The sequence below is a fragment of the Phyllostomus hastatus genome, unplaced genomic scaffold, assembly GCF_019186645.2.
Source record: "Phyllostomus hastatus isolate PE091 unplaced genomic scaffold, TTU_PhHast_1.1 phas_contig_34, whole genome shotgun sequence".
In the NCBI taxonomy this organism is placed as follows: Eukaryota; Metazoa; Chordata; class Mammalia; order Chiroptera; family Phyllostomidae; genus Phyllostomus; species Phyllostomus hastatus.
In genome coordinates, this window is record NW_025333857.1 from 62,353,781 (window position 1) to 62,369,707 (window position 15,927).

Here is a 15,927-nt window from a genome sequence, read left to right on the forward strand (position 1 = left end):
GAAAACCACATTATTTCTATGAGCCTAAGTTCTCTGATTTGTACAGTGAGAGTAAATTATATGAAAGTTGTCATAAGTATTTAAAATACTCTAAATATTTACAGTATTTTCAGGTAAAATACTCTAAAATTTAAAAGAGTACTTCAATAGCTATTCATGTCAAAGGCACACTCATTTATTTGAATAAAAATTTGAATTTCTTAATTCATTTTTTCCACAAAATTTTATTGAGTACCTATTGTAGATCAAGTTAAAGTATAGGCACTTGGGTTAAATTATTGAACCAAAGATAAAACAGTCACTCCCTTCAATGGAGCTTTCATTACTGCACAGGGCTACAGACAACAAATAAGTTCTATGTATTACAGATAATGCATATATACACTTATATATGGCACACCCAAACCACATAGTGTATAGCAATATAAGTTTAGAAAAAAAATCTGAAGAAAGTAAGATTTCATAAGAAGGCAACATTGGAGCCAAGACTTAACTGTGTCAAATCCCTGAATTTTACAGGGAATATATAAAGATAGGTGTTAAAAGTCCATGTGAATATCTGTGTTAAACACACTTGATATATTTGCCTTTGTTTCTCCATCTGTCTAATAGCAGAGGTTCTCAATTCCTTAGAGACAAGTAATGTTTAAACTATGCTAGAGGAAATATGTAATAGATAAAGGTACATTGGTACAACTTAAGTAGGAAGGAAGTTTAAAAGAGAGTATGTAGAATTAGAGAGCTGCAAGATCTCCGTGTTCTGGCCACTGTCTCCATGTAACTAGATTAGAAACCTTGTGTGAAAATGAACCTGAATTTCTCTGTCGCTCACCTTCCCCCATGGCCACGCCAAACTGGGATAATACCAATTCTACCTATTTGAAAGATATCTATGAGGATCCTTTGGGCACAGCATAATTACACTCTGAAACATGTAAAAAAAAAGTCCTATGTGGAAGCAAGATGGTTTAAGATAAATTATGCATTTCTCATTAGACCGTGAGCATAAAAAGGTTTTATTTGCATGACAAGATCTCACATATTATGAGCAGTCTGCATCTTTTCAGTAACAGTCTTTTAAGTGTCCTGTTACAAGTACAGAAGCTTCCCTCCTAAAGAACTCTCAAATTGTATGTGTTTGTTGATTTTTATCAAAGACGGTCGCCAGAACAAAAGCACACTGTTTTCACTAAAAGCAGATGAGACTGTCACATTAAATCATTTTAGTCTCATCCATTCTTTTTTTATTAGTTTATGTCATATGCACTCTTTGAAGTAGCATACTTTTTCAAACATTTTATGATGAAGAAAGCCAAGATGCAAACATCTTGGAATATAGAGGGTGGGGCAAAAGGAGGTTTACAGTTGTACATATGGAAAATAATATAATAAGTAATAAACAATACAAGCGTAAACTGTTTTGCATGCTCACAAGTGTAAACTTACTTTTGCCCCACTCTGTACATATCAGAGTTGACGAGAAATAATTAGATTTATAATTAACATTGTCAACGTCTCTAGTTCCCCTGTGAAACTGAACTTTGCATCTGTATTTAGCAATATGTTGGACCTTTTAATGAAAAGACTTCTGTACAGCTGCTTAGACCCTAGCATTTTCCAAAAGGACCCCTCTATGTTCACTTGTATGACTCTTCTGGAAACCGTACACATGGGCAGGTCCTGCTGTGAGGTGCAGGTTGTAGGCTGGAGAAGGGCTGCCCTGAGAAGTCCATGTCCCCACCCCCAGAACCTGTGAAAGTGGCTGCATGTGACAACAGGGATTTGATACATGGGATTCAGTTAGGAGAGATTATTCTGTATTACCCAGCTGGGCCCTAAATGCAATCACAGTGGTCCTCAGAAAAGGGAGGCAGAAGGGGATTTGAGCACTGAGACTAACAAGGAAAATGTGATGTGATGAGAAGGCAGGGGGATTTGAAGATACCAAGCTGCTGGCTTCGAAACTGGAGGAAGGAGCCTTGAACCAAGGAATGCAAGAAACACAGCTCCATGCAGAGATGTCCAACCTGCGTATGGGCCACATGCATCCCAGGACGGCTATGAATGAGGCCCAACAAGAAACTGTAAATTTACTGAAAACATTATGGGGTTTTTTGTGATTGTGTGTCACAATGTATTTAATGTGTGGCCTAAGGCAACTCTTCTTCTTCCAGTGTGGTCCAGAGACGTCAAAAGGCTGGACACCCCTGCATAGGTTAGAATAATGAAGGAAATGAATTCTCCCCTGGGAGCTGCCCAAAGGAAAACAACCATGCTGACACCTTGGTTTTGGCCTAGTGAAACTGACTTCAGATTTCTGACCTCCAGAATGTGAAAGAATAAAAAATGTGTGTTGTTCTAAGCCACCAAGTTTGTAGTAATTTAAACAGCATTAATAGGAAAGTAACACAACGTGAACTTCAAAACCCTGGGTGACATCCTCCTAGGAAATACAATTTATGAAGCTAACATTGGGCTAGACTCTGCTAAACAAGATTCAGACTCGCGGGACTCAGAATCTTGAGAACATCAGCTACGTATTCAATCTGTAAGAGGACAGAACATTTTTGTTCTGGAAGCAGATGAAAACAGATACATATTCTGGCTCCACCAAGAATGGTACAATCTTCAATACATTGCTTAACTTTTCTGGCCCACAATATTCTGATCTATAAAAGGAAGCCATTAATACCTTTACTCAGAAGTCTTAGGCCAAGATGAGATAAAATAATGCGCTCTCAGCACTTAGCATGGTTTTTTGGCATATATTATGTACCAGGGACAGATTAACTGTTTCTGTTCTTGATGACAGCAAACCCTGAGCAAGGAGGCAGCCAACCATTAGGAAGACCAGCGTCTTCTCTCAACACAATCTAGGTCACCACCACCACACACACTAAATATAAAACTCAAACTGAAAAGAAAAATATTATTTTAATTATTGACATCGATGGGTTGTAAGTACCTGCCCAGATGGCCCAATGCTCCTGGTTCTCACTCCTGCTCCTGTGAGTCACTCTGAGCTCCCATAAATGCCCATGCAGAGCCCAGGTGGCCACACCTGTGCTGAAGTGCGTCAGCTACTTGGGGAAAATTATCATTCAAAGTAGGAGACCTAGGCTCCATCAATGCCTAGAAAAATGCCCACAAGGGAGTTAATTTTTCATTATGTGTTTTAATTTCTGATATGTGAAATGGAGCCAGGTCAAATGAAGATGTCATTGGTCTACGCCGGTGGCTGTTTTAAAGGTTCAGTTCTACCTGAATACATAGAATCCAGGGGTATAGGAAAGCACAGTGGCTGGGCCATAACTGTTCATAAGATGACAGTTATGAACAATAATAGCTGTTAGACATGGAGAATATAAAATCAGTTAAGATGTATATGATCTACTCAAGGCTATTTTTTAAACAAAATATTTTTTCAATTCTCAGCTGAGGACATGCTTAGTGGCTTAGTGACATAGAGAGAGGGGAGGGAGAGGGAGAGAGAAACACCAATAGGTGGCCCCCCGACCCCTGTTTTGACACGTGCCCTGACTGGGACAGAACCCACAACCCAGGCATGAACTCCTACTGGGAATCAAACCCTTGACTCTTCAGTTTACAGGACAACACTCCAACCAACTGAACCACACTGGCCAGGGCTCTTACTCAAGGACTTTACATGTCCAGGCATTAAACGTTGAGTGCTCACAGTGAAGAAATGGTGAGAGAGGGGAGAGCAAGACCAAGAGAGAGACAGAGACGACTGATAAAAATCACTGCAAGTGGTCTATGTTCTACATCACCTCCGTCCCATATAAATATAAGGTGTATCACATGGGTCATTTGAACTTTTCTAATAACCATATTAAATAAAAGCAAAATATAAACATAAAATAATTTAATAATACATTGCATTAATTCAATACATCAAAAATAATATCATTTCAACATGTCATTAGCATAAAAATATAAATGAAATATTTTATATTTGTTTTTTTAAAAAAAACTTTGTGTTTGCCCTTAAGTAAGATGACCAACACATCTGCTTTCCTTGGGACTGCCCAGGTTTTAACCCTGGAACCTCCCCCCCCGGAAAACCCCTCAGTTCTGGGCCACTGAGATGGTTGATGACCCCTCCCCTCGAGCACATCTTAATTTGAACACTAAGGTGTCATCAGAAAGAACTGATCTATATTTAGTTTCCATCAAATTCCTAGTTGGATTCACACATCAGGTTCTTCCAAATATACTTGAAAGATTTTAAATAATTAAACTGAGTACCCATTTATAACTTTAAATTTAAATTAATTAACATTAAAATTAATTACCCATGTAACATGCCTTTCCTCAGTCTTAGTACCTATACTTCAAGCATTCCAACAGTGGCTCCTGCATTGAGCAGTGCAGTTCTCCTGATACAAAATCACACACCAAACAGTCTGTGCCTTCTGCAGGTTTACTCTCCTTTCTTATTCAAGTGCCGTCACAGGACTGAGCTGGGGGGTTCATCATCATACTGCATATATTACTATTACATTATCACACAGCACCCCTCTGAGATGTGACCACTACTTTAAAAATATAATGTTTTGTGATGCACTTCATAACGCGTTGGCTTAAGAAAGGTTTATTTCAAAAGATCTTTGGAAAGAATACCGTGGTGAAGGCGGAATAGCTGAAAAGCAGCAGTGAAGGTAAGCTGTGGGGGAAGGAAGTATAACCTAACATAAAGCATGTGGATATTCATCCGCTGTAGGGCAGAATTAACGAGAACCAAGCCAAGAGTCAGGAGGCCTGGCTCTGTGATGTGCATGCTAAAGACGATGAGTTAGACATTTTGTTTTCCTTCTGGCCTGACTTGTTCACACCTCTAGCAAAATCACGGGCTAAGCCTTCACAGGCCCACTCTTACTCTGAACACACAGAAATGCTGCGCTAATTACAATAGCAATAATATAGGAATACATCGTTAAGGCTGAAACAAAGAAACACAATTTCTGAAGCATGAGCATTAACACATAGCTAAGCCAAGTGCATGTGTTTTCAGGTTAATGCAATAGTGTCTTAAAATAGTAACATAGTTAATAATTGAACCCTACATGGTGGCACTATGAAGTTTTGACTGTGGGAAATTGGGAACTCTGGGTGCTGTACTTAAAGTCAGGGCCCTGAAAGATTGCAAAATCCTTGTAAAGACTTGGGAAAAGTCTTCCTATAAGCCCAATAAAGTAGCAAGAAAGCTTCGCTGCTGCCCATGCCCACAAAGAAAAAGGAAATATTGCACATCTACAGTGAGAAACTGAAAAATCTATCCTGTGTCACACGTGCACATCAGGTCAGAACCTATGTTATTCACGTGAAGTAGGGATCACCAGTGAGAAAAATAATGTAAAACACACTCTCAGACCATTGTAAACCCCATGGTTTTGGCAGAAACAAATGAAAGAAACCACGCTATGGAGACACTTCCAAAATCCAGGGAGTAAGTGCCTCCCATTATCAGAGAGGGTAGAATGTGTGGGGAAGGCCACCATGGAACATAAACACGTAATCCAAAACTACAGACCACTTGAGGAAATGACCTTCCACAAGGGAGAGCAACGGGAACAGCAAAGCAGGAAACTGATACCCCCAGAAGCTGAAATTACAGAACAGAAAGAGACTATCAAATAAATGAATTTTTAAATGATTAAAGAGAACACAGAAGGAGACAAATTAAAATTAAACAAGAAATTACTAAAAATGAATAATTAGGATTAGAAAAAATAGATATGATAAAGGAAAAATGTGTACGGTCTTATATTAAAAAGTAATTGAGTTAGATTAGTCATAGCTGAAGAAAGAAGCAAAAATCTAGAAGATAAAAAAGGGTGAAGATGCCTAGATTACAATGATAACATGTAAATAGATGTAAATAAAGAAAAAAGATCTTAAAGGTCATGGAGCAGAAAGTTAAAAGTTTCAGTAGTTTATATTGATTGGTGATATATTATTATTCCCTAAAAGATTATTTGTCCCAAAAAAGGTACTCTAGAAATATTTGTTGAAAGCATGAATAAATGAACAAAAATTCCAGAAAAAGAAGACAGGTGATACAATGCAAAAAATTAATATTAAAGAGATAATATCTCTGAATTTTTCAAAATTAGAGAGAGATATGAAACATCAGTTTAAAGAAATGTAGCTAGTCCTGAAGAGGAAAAGTCAAAATATACATACACTTAGACACAATGTAATAAAACTGTAGGCATAGTAAAAATCTTAAAAAAGGAAAAAGTTGATGTAAAAAATTAGAAATTAGATGTTTGATAGACTTATCAGCAAAAATTGAGTCCAGAATGAAATAATATATTCAATAAGCCAAAGGATAGTAATTTTAATCTGATGACTATATAAGACCTCAATGCCATTCCAGACTGATAGCAAATTGAATAAATTTTCAGCAAAGACTGAAGACTTACAGATCACATAAGTGTTGTTAACAAATATATATCAGAAAAGAGCAAAATGTATCAAGAAGGAATCAGAAATGCACAAAAAAATAATGGTGAGTAAAGAAATAAGTAGACATGTTGGTAACCTTAAAAAATAAAAACAAAAACAGTAAGTAAACTGAAGTTAATAAAAATAAAGTGGAAAGTATTCCAAAACAAAAACACAAAAGATTGGGCTGGTGATATGAACAAGATAAATATTCTAGGCTCTTAGAATTGTCTGGTGAGAGTTTAGATTTATTGACAAAATTTAGACTCCTGTTGTTATATATGCTTCTTAACATTTGAAAGTAAACACTAAGAAACAGAAATGCTATATATACCTGTATATATGCATATGTATACAAATACCATATATAACTTTTTATACACATATCTTCAAAACTGGCAGAGAAAGTAAGAGAATAAACAAAATTTCATTAATCCAAATAAAGGGAGAAAAAGAGAGAAGAAGCAAAGGAAAATCATGCGAGGTGAAATAAGCCAGACACAGGGAAACACAGACTGTATGATCTCACTTATGGGTGGGCTTTAAAGTGTTCAAACACATAGGAGCAGAGAACAGAAACGTGGTTGCCAGGGGTTGGAGGGTTGAGGAAGTGGGAGATGTTGGTTAAAAACACAAACTTCCAGTCATGAGATGAATAAGTTCTGGGGCTCTAATGAACAGCACGTTTTCTATGGTCAACAATACTCTATTGTGTACTTGGACATTGCTACGAGAGTAGATCTTAAGGGTACTCACCATGGTAGGTGGGAGTGGGGGGAGAAAAGATAGCTCTGTGTTGATGCATATGTGAATTAACTTGATTATAGGGATTATTTCACAGTGTATACATCTATCAAACATTAAGTTGCATACCTTAAATTATACAATTTCTGTTTGTCAATTATACCTCCGTAAAACTGAAAAAGTAATTGAGGTATGCATTGAATTTAAAAAATCAAAAATAGAAAAATGTAGGACAAAAAAAGCAAAGCATAAAAAAATGAAAACGAAGAAGCAATGAATGCGATCTTGTTTTGAAAAAACTAACACAATGGAACTAAACTGACTCAAGAAGAAAAAGAGAAATGGGTAAAATTCTAACAATTAAATGATGAATTTTAGCCCAATCTTTCTTTGCCTCACACCATACACACACCAACACACACACACTAACTTGAAATAGATTATATACCTAAATGTAAGAGCAAAAACTATAAAACTTCTAGAAGAAAACTTAAGGAAAATTTTTCATGACCTTAGATTGAGTAAAGACTTCTTAGATATAACATAAAAGCATGGTCCATAAAAGAAAAAAATAAATTAGACTTCATAAAATTAAAATACTTTACTGCAAAAAAGGTTATACAAATGAAAACTCAAGTTACAGGCCTGAAAAAATGGTTACAGACCTTATGTCTGATCAAGAACTTCCATCCAGAATATAGTAAAAAACTCATATAACTCAAAACTAAAAAGAGAACAGACCAATTAATATAGGTAAAATATTAGAATAGGCATTTTATCAAACAAGATAAACAAGTGGCCAGTAAACACATGAAAAGCTATTTAATGCCATTAGTCCTTAGGGAAATACAAACACACAGAAAACAAGACACACTGTGCATCCACCACCAGGGCCGTAACCAAAGAGACAGACGATACTAAGTGTCGGGGAGGACGTGGATAAATGGGAATCTTCCTACCTCGCTAGAGATGTAAAGTGGTACAGTTACTTTGAAAAACAGTATAGCAGTTTTTTTTTTTAAAGTTAAACAAAAACTTACCATACAATCCAGTAATTCTACTCTGGGGTATATACCTCAAGGAGATAAAAGACATTTGTTACACAGACATGCATGCCATGTTCATAATAGTGTTATTAATGACAGCCCAAATGTGAAAACAATGGAAACATCTTCCAAATGATGAATGGATAAACAAAGTGTAATGTATCCATATCTTTCAATAATCTTTCAATAATGAAAAGAAATGAACCAGTGATGCATGCTACCAAGTGCATAACCTCAAAAACCTGATGCTATATGGAAAAGGCCACATGCAAAAGACTCCATAGTGTAGGTTCCATTCATATGAATTCATACTTATTGAGAAAAAAATAAGCCTTTGGAGATGGATACAAGAGCTCTTTCTGGAGTGACTGAAATGTTATAAATTTGGAGTATGGTAGTGGTTGCACTGTTCCATTAATTGACTAATAATCATTTAATTGTACACTTAAAAATGGGAACATTTCACAGTATGTGAATTATACTTCAATATAGCTGTTAAAGTCACAAAAATGTAAACCATAAGTGGAAAGATTATTACATTTGGTTTTACATTGTTTATAAAAAGTGTAAATTGTTTGAAAGACATTAAAAAGTAAAACTGCTGTATACAGCTCCCAGAGAAGAACACATAATAATACGGTGGCATTCTTGAGGATTCTCAGCTCCCATGCCCTTGACCTCTGCAAGGCAGAGCAGCATAATGGAGAGAAGACTTGGAATTATAGGTGTAAGCTATGTCATTTAAAAGCTGTCCAAATTCCTGATTACCTGAGCCTCATGTTTCCCATCTGTAAAGCGACCTAATGCCCTTTTTACAGTGAAAATTAAGTGATGCATATAGCACGTGAAGCAATTTTTTTTGCAGAAATTATAACGTTCTATAGGAAATACTAAATGGCAATTGCTAGCACAGTTAGGTACCTCCAGATTCAGGGAGGTTTCTTAGACATTTTACATTGTGTTATCTCACTGAATACTCAAAAAATTAAAACCTCTGAGGTAATATTTCCACTTTACAGTGAGGTAATATTTCCTTCCGCTTTGCTCAAGGTCACCGGGCAATATATAGTATGGATTGGGTTTAGCCTAGACCTGCTGGAGTCCGAGTACCAAGCTACTTTGATGCTTCACAACAGAACTAAGTAAAGCAAACCCATTCTCCAAGCTGTAGGGCTAACTCTAATGTGCAAACCATAAGAATGCATTGCTCACTTAAGGAACCTTAATTTAGGATCAGAAGTGTCTATACCCAGGTGTCCTCCAAGTTCCCACCTGCCGTAACATTCCCAAATGATTGTCCCACCAGCATGCAGTGCTCACTGAGAACTTATTTTTGTCTTCCCAAACCCACTCTATTGAACCCTCCCCCCCTCACTATTTCCCACTGTACTTTCAGGATCGTAAGTCCAGAGAGTTGGACTCATCTCCATAGCTAATTAATTTCAAGGACCTGTTACGTCTTCATTTTACATATTTCTACCTGTGGCTACTTTCTCCTTCTCAATGTCATACAACTAAATGGAACTTTTTCTCCTTCATACTCAGAGTATGGCAGCAGCCTGTGAAATCTGTGACATCCGAACAAATTCACAGCAGCTTGCAAATCTTTCTTCCCACCCCAGTCTCTCCCTCACCTCTGTCCCAGACAGACGTCACCGTTAGACAGACATCCCCAAAATGTTATGGCCATCAAACAATTTTCTTGCCCATTACATTTTAGTTTGTCAAGATTAAAAAAAAATTAAGTCAATTTAGTATAATACCCTTTATGAGATGCAAAAGTCCTAATTTCTGTAATTCTATAGTTTTATCACTTAATCCTCTTTTCACAAAATTAAAATTAGTGGATAACCAGAAAACTGGTTCAGAAAGGGAGAGAATTTTTAAAAGTGGAATGGGAGGCACCGTGTGTCTGTCCACGTGCTTCCGTAGACAAGGTAATCCCTCTCTCCTTGCATCCTCTTCAAGGAGAGGATGCTCCTCTAAACAAGCTCTTCTTATCTATCAGGTGTCCATTTCCTTTTCTCTTCCTCCAGGAAGATTTCTCTCATTGACTTCTCTCAAAGCAGGCTCTTCATATAAGACATCTCCCAACTTTCTAATATTTCTTCAGAGCCTCATGAGGTGAGGAACTAAATGATCACTGCATCAAAGTCTACAGTGGGAGCTCCAGTGAAAACACTGTGCTCTGTACCACTCACCATTTCGTCACCAGCACCTCCCATAGTCCCTGAAACACACTATGTGTTTAATAAACACTTACTGAATTACTGGATAAATGAGTGAATCAATGAGTGAAAAAGACAGATGGATTTTGGTGACAGCTTCATCAAACACCCTGGGAACTCTCAATTATTACAGGACTCCTAATGCCCTGCTAAAGTTTTCACACACTGTCGCTTGTTCTGAGTCACTCCGAGAGGGAGCAATTTCTATTCCCAACTTGCAGAGGAGAAAACTAAGGCTCCTCAAGGCAGAGTGGCTTGCTCAGATGGTGACGGTATATAAAAAATACACACCATGGCACAAACCATCAAAGTTTACATATGGAAACAAAGCAGAAAATGAACAAATGGGACTACATCAAATTAAAAGCTTATGTACAGCTTTAAAAAAATCAGTAAGAATGAATAGAACATTTGGAAGCACATTTTTGCCAGTGATACATCTGACAAGGGTTTAATCTCCAAAATATACAAAGAACTAATACAACTCAGTGCCAGAAAGACAAACAACCTGATTAAGAAATGGGCAAAAGACCTGAATAGACACTTCTCCAAAGGGGATATAAAGAGCACCCATAGATATATGAAAAAAGTGCTCAGCATCACTAGCTATCAGAGAAATGCAATGAGACATCCTCAATGAGATCACCTTACACCTGTCAGAAAGGCTGCCATCGATAAATCAACAAACAAGTGTTGGTGAGGTTGTGGAGAAAAGGGAACCCTAGTGCATTGTTGGTGGGAATACGGACTGCCACAGTCACTGTGGAAAGCAGTATGAAGTTACCTCAAAAAGTAAAAAATGGAACTGCCTTTTGACCCAACAACTCCACTTCTGGAAATATACCCCAAGGATCTCAAAACACCAGTACAAAAAATATATATGTACCCCTATGTTTATAGCAGCACTATTTACAATAGTGAAAATCTGGAAACAACCTAAGTACCTACCTGTAGATAAGTGGACAAAAAAGCTATGGTACATTCACACAATGGAATACCATGCAGCAGTAAAAAAGAGGAAACTCTTACATTTTGCAACAGCCTGGGTAGACCTGGAGAAAATTACACTAAGTGACTTAAGCCAGTCAGTGAAAGAAAAATACCACATGATCTCCCTTATATGTGAAATCTAACAAACATAATGAACCAATGAACTGAACAATAACAGAAACTTAAACACATAAAACAGACTGACAGCTGCCAGAAAGGAGGGGGAGAAATAGGATGAGAGATGGTGAAGGGATTAACCAAAGAGCATTTATGCAGAACTTGTGCACATGGACAACAATATGGGGATTGGTTTGGAGCAGGATGAGGAGGGGGAAGGGAGAAAAAGTGGAAACAACTGTAAGAGCATAAACAATAAAAAAAGAGCAAGGGTGAGCTGTCAAAAACATTTTATCACTTAAAAATAAGTTTTCTGATAACCACTAGGATTTGCTGTGAGGAGCATGTGAAAATGGTGTTTTTAAACTTAATGCCACTCTTTTATTTCAAATTTTGAGGAACACTAGTGTATTGTCGCTTATAACGAGAGTGACTGCAGTAGGGCCCACTTATCTATGTGGGATATGTTTCAAGAACCCCCGTGGATTCCTGAAACTGTGAGCAGTATGAACCCTATACATACAGTACATCCTCACTTAACATTGTCCTAGCTGCGCTCATTCACTTCGCATGCACATCTTTGGGATGTGAGAGGAAACTGGAGTACCCAGAGGAAACCTGTGCAGACATGGGAGCATGTGCAGACTCCACGACAGTGACCCTGGCTGGAAATTGACAAATATACAAGGTGGGAGGGACCCCCCCAGAAACCAAATTATTCTCTGGAGGGTGGGCCCCTTGTAGTACAGGCTTCTCTTACTATGGACGTGTTCTAGGAACCCATCTGTACCTGTGTGCCAACTGGTGTTGTTGTGAGAGGCTGCATTCAGTTTCAGTGAAATATTTTTGAAGACTCTTTCAATACGTTTGCCCATTTCATGATGGGTGATTTATGAGTGCCCTTGCCCATATTGAGCTGAGTGTTCAGCGTTTTTTGACCAAAAATGGCATATACCCCACCCTCCCTATTCACCCACTCTCACCCTAAGTGACTTTTGCTTCCCTAGATGAAAAAAGTCCTCAAAGGGAAACATTTTGCCAATATGGAAGAGGTAAAATAAGAAACAGCAGAATCCCAAAAGTCATCAAAATTGATGAGTTCAAAAACTTTTGAACGGTGGAAAAAATGTCTCAATCGGCGTATTGCATCAAATGGAGAACACTTTGAATGTGACTGATGTTTAAACATGTAAAAATAAAAACACAATTTTTTCACAAGTTCTGGGTTTGGGGGGTGCTCCTTAGTATACATATATATTTTTTTTCTCATCCATGTTATAATGAAATGATGTTGAACAAAACATTATTTGCAGATCTGCAGAACTATGCTTCTTCCTGTGCATACTTAGACACAGTAAGAGATTAACAATCACTAATAATAAAATAAGCAATTATAATAATGTACTGTAATAAAAGTTATGTGACTGTATTCTCTCTCTTTCTCACCCTCAAAATATCTTTGTGTGCTGTATTCACACTTCTGGTGATGACAAGATGATAAAATGCCACCGCGGCCATAACTTTTGCATTTTGATGTGCGACAGCAAAACTAGCCGGAATTTCTTTTCCTTTCTTCACGATTTCATGAACAGAAGATTCATTCCTACTGCAGATCTTAGCAACCTCAAAATACACTTTTTTTTTCATGTCCTTATCGAGGGGGAAAATGTCGCCTTTTCACATAAAGGTAGCACTTTACAGCTTCTCGGGGTATCTGAATGGTCACCATCACTGCTCTCGTGTTTTGGGGCCATTATGAAGTAAAATATGGGTGATTTGACCACAAGAACGGCCATATCGAGAGAGCCCACCTGGGCACCAACATGGCTGTGAGGGGACTAAGGGGCCTAGCACATCTGCAGCGTGACAATGCAGACACTCCGTGCTTGTCAGTCCCCAAGGAGACGGAGCAGGATGTGCGAGGTTTGACCATGTTACTCAGGACTGCCCACAATGTAAAACTTTTGAGTTGCTTATTTCTGGAACTATTTAACATTTTTTGAACCACTAGTTCATTGCAGCTGCAGAAAGCAAAACTGAAGAAGCAAGAAACTCCGAGTAAGGAGACACACTGTGCATGTCTTGCCCCACAAAGCCTTGGTTTACATCTTTGCAGAAGTGTAATCATTAGTGGCACTGCCTTTCACTCTCGAGTGCCCCGCCTTAGTGCTAGCTGATAGGCCACACCAGTTAGCATGCCTCTAACCTCTGTCAGCTGCTCAGTGAATACCTGAGTACCATATTGCCAAGTCGGGCATTAGAGTTTTTTTCTCTCTCTCTGATCCTTTCCAGTCCCTTCCTCCTCCCTTTAGTGTTCCTTTCCCTTCTTTCTTCTCATTCTTCCATGCCTCTGACTTGTAGAAATCTCCATTCTTGCCCTGACAAGCAGGTAGATGGTAGGCCTTAGACCTTCCCAGGCTCAGGGGCAATAAGGGAAACCAATCTAGTTTCAGATCTCTACATTTCAAAGAATTTTTTATTTGTTTCATTTCAAATTCAAAACAGCCTGGAATGTATTTGCCAAAACACACCCTCTGTGTCTTTAGTTTTTTTGAATCCCAGGTGACACTTAAGGAAAACTTAAATTTGATTCACGAAATGCAATTTTTCCATAGGATAGTTGTTCTCTTCTTTGAAAGGATATACATTTTTAATTTTTTTCCTTTCAAACATCAGAAAATTAGAGTTGATAGACTTTTAAAAAAATACAAACCCAAAATTCTTTGAACTGAAAATATGAATAAATATATTTGGGCTTTGTAGGTTGAGGTGCAGCCCTAGCTGCTCTGTGGGGGTTTTAGTGCCCTGCCATTTCACCATGCGATTCTCTATCTTCAGCTAAAACACACACCACTAAAAATGAAAACTGATGTCATGTGACATTATTTTAGATCTGTGGTTTGTAAAAGTTTGTGCTTTCAAAAGTCTTTTTATGCTCTTTTGTGTTTCATCAAGGGTTCTAAATTAGATATCTTTTTTTTTCCAGATTTTGGGCTCTAAACTTGTTTTTTATGTTTAAACCTTGAGTTTGGCTTTTTACTGCACAGTCTTTTATTGATTAGGTACTGGAGGTGGGGAGGAAGTTCAGGTACTTCACACCCAGGTTCTATATCAGAGGACAGTGGCAGCTTACTCTTTAAAAAAATTTTGGTTTTATTATGTTTTGAGAATAGCTTTAGATTTATGTAAAACTTTAAAAAAAAATAGTACAGAGAGCTCCTGTACACCTCTTACCTATTTTCTCCCATTATGAACATCTATCACTACTATGATACATTTGTCACCACTAAGGAGCTGACACTGGCACATTACTATTAATTAAATGTCACACTTTGTTTGGATTTCACTGATTTTCCTTAGTATACTTTTCCCGTTCCAGCACCGCATCCAGGAGCCCACATCATGTGTAGTTGGCAAGGCCCTTCAGAGGCCTCTGTCCTGTGACCGTTCCTCAGACTTTCCTTGTGTTGGATGACCTTGACAGTGCTGAGTATTAGTTGGGCATTTTGTAGAACCTCAGGATGGGCCCGCCTGATGTTTTCCTCACAGGGTTTGGGGGTTTGGGGGAGGAAGACCTCAGAGATGAGGTGCCATTCTCATCACATCACAGCTAGGGTACACGCTGTCCACACGAGCCGTCACAGAGGGTATTAACCTGAATGACCCGGCAGTGGCCGTGTTTGCCAGGCTGGAGATGGATTACTTTTCCACCAACTCCTTCACATGCAGGGAGGCAACGGGGGAACGTTTTGAGGTGTGTGACTGCAAGTCAGGAAATATAAATCCTTAACCCTGGCCCTGCCGCTACCTTCCTGTGTCCCTTAACTCTCTAGGTCTCACCTATAATCTATGGGGTCCAGGGAAAACACCGAGAGGAAAAGGAAAAAATCTTCTGAGGTCTTATTTCTTACACAGAAGTCTCCCCACCCCTTATCTGCAGTTTCACAATCTGTAGTTTCAGTACCCATGGTCAGCTTAGACCTGAAAATATTAAGTGAAATTTTTAGAAATAAACAATTCATACATTCAAATTGCATGCCGTGCCAAGCAGTGCCATGAAATCTCACGGGACCTGGAACAGGACTCATCCCCACTGTCTGGCATCTCCACCCTGCAGATGCCCCCACCAGTTAGTTCCTTAGCGGCCCTCTCGGTGGTCAGATCGATTGTCTGGAATCACAGTGCTTGTGGTCAAGTCGCCCTAATTTTACTTCACGGTGGCCCCAAAGCTCAAGAGCAGTGATGCTGGCCATTCGGACATGCCAAGAGAAGCCATCAAGTGCTCCCTTTAAGTGAAAAAGTGAGGGATCTCGACTTCATAAGGAAAGAAA